The sequence below is a fragment of the Mandrillus leucophaeus genome, unplaced genomic scaffold (genome assembly GCF_000951045.1).
Source record: "Mandrillus leucophaeus isolate KB7577 unplaced genomic scaffold, Mleu.le_1.0 Scaffold1251, whole genome shotgun sequence".
NCBI lineage: Eukaryota > Metazoa > Chordata > Mammalia > Primates > Cercopithecidae > Mandrillus > Mandrillus leucophaeus.
In genome coordinates this window covers 649,052-649,779 of record NW_012100888.1, presented here as the reverse complement: position 1 = coordinate 649,779, position 728 = coordinate 649,052, and positions in this window count along the sequence as shown.

Genomic DNA, 728 nt, shown 5'->3' with positions numbered 1-728 from the left:
ACAAGTATACATATGTAACAAACCTGCACGTTATGCACATGTACCCTAGAACTTAAAGTATAATAATAATAAAAAATAAATTAAAAAAAAAGAAACTCAAATGGTACATCAAAAAATATATGCTTAGTGCAAAAGAAAGCAATAAGAGAAGACTAGAGGAACAAAAATATTAAGACATACAGAAAAACAAATAAATGGCTGACATAAATCCCACTATATCAATAAATAACATTAAATGTGAACAGATTAAACAATCGGTTTAAAGAAAGACAAAGATTATATGGCTAGATGTTTCGAATGATACAACTATATGCTGTCTACAGCAGACACTTTATATTCAAAGATACAAAGTGATTGAAAGTAAAATGATGGAAAAATATATATCATGCAATCACCAACCACAAGAAAGCTGAAGTGACTATACTAATATCAGAAAAAATAGACCTCAAAACAAAAACAGCTACTAAAAAAGGACATTTCATAATGATAAAAGGGTCAATCTATCAGAAAGATACAACAATTACAAACATATGCATCTAACAATAGAGCTCCAAAATATATGAAGCAATAACTGACAGCTAAAGTGAAAAATCATTCTACAAGAATAGTTGGAGGCTTCATTCTCCATTTCCAATAATATGTAGAACAACCATACTGAAGATCAACAAGGAAACAGCAGACTTATGTCTAAGTCTTTATAAACCAACTAGACATAACATATATATATA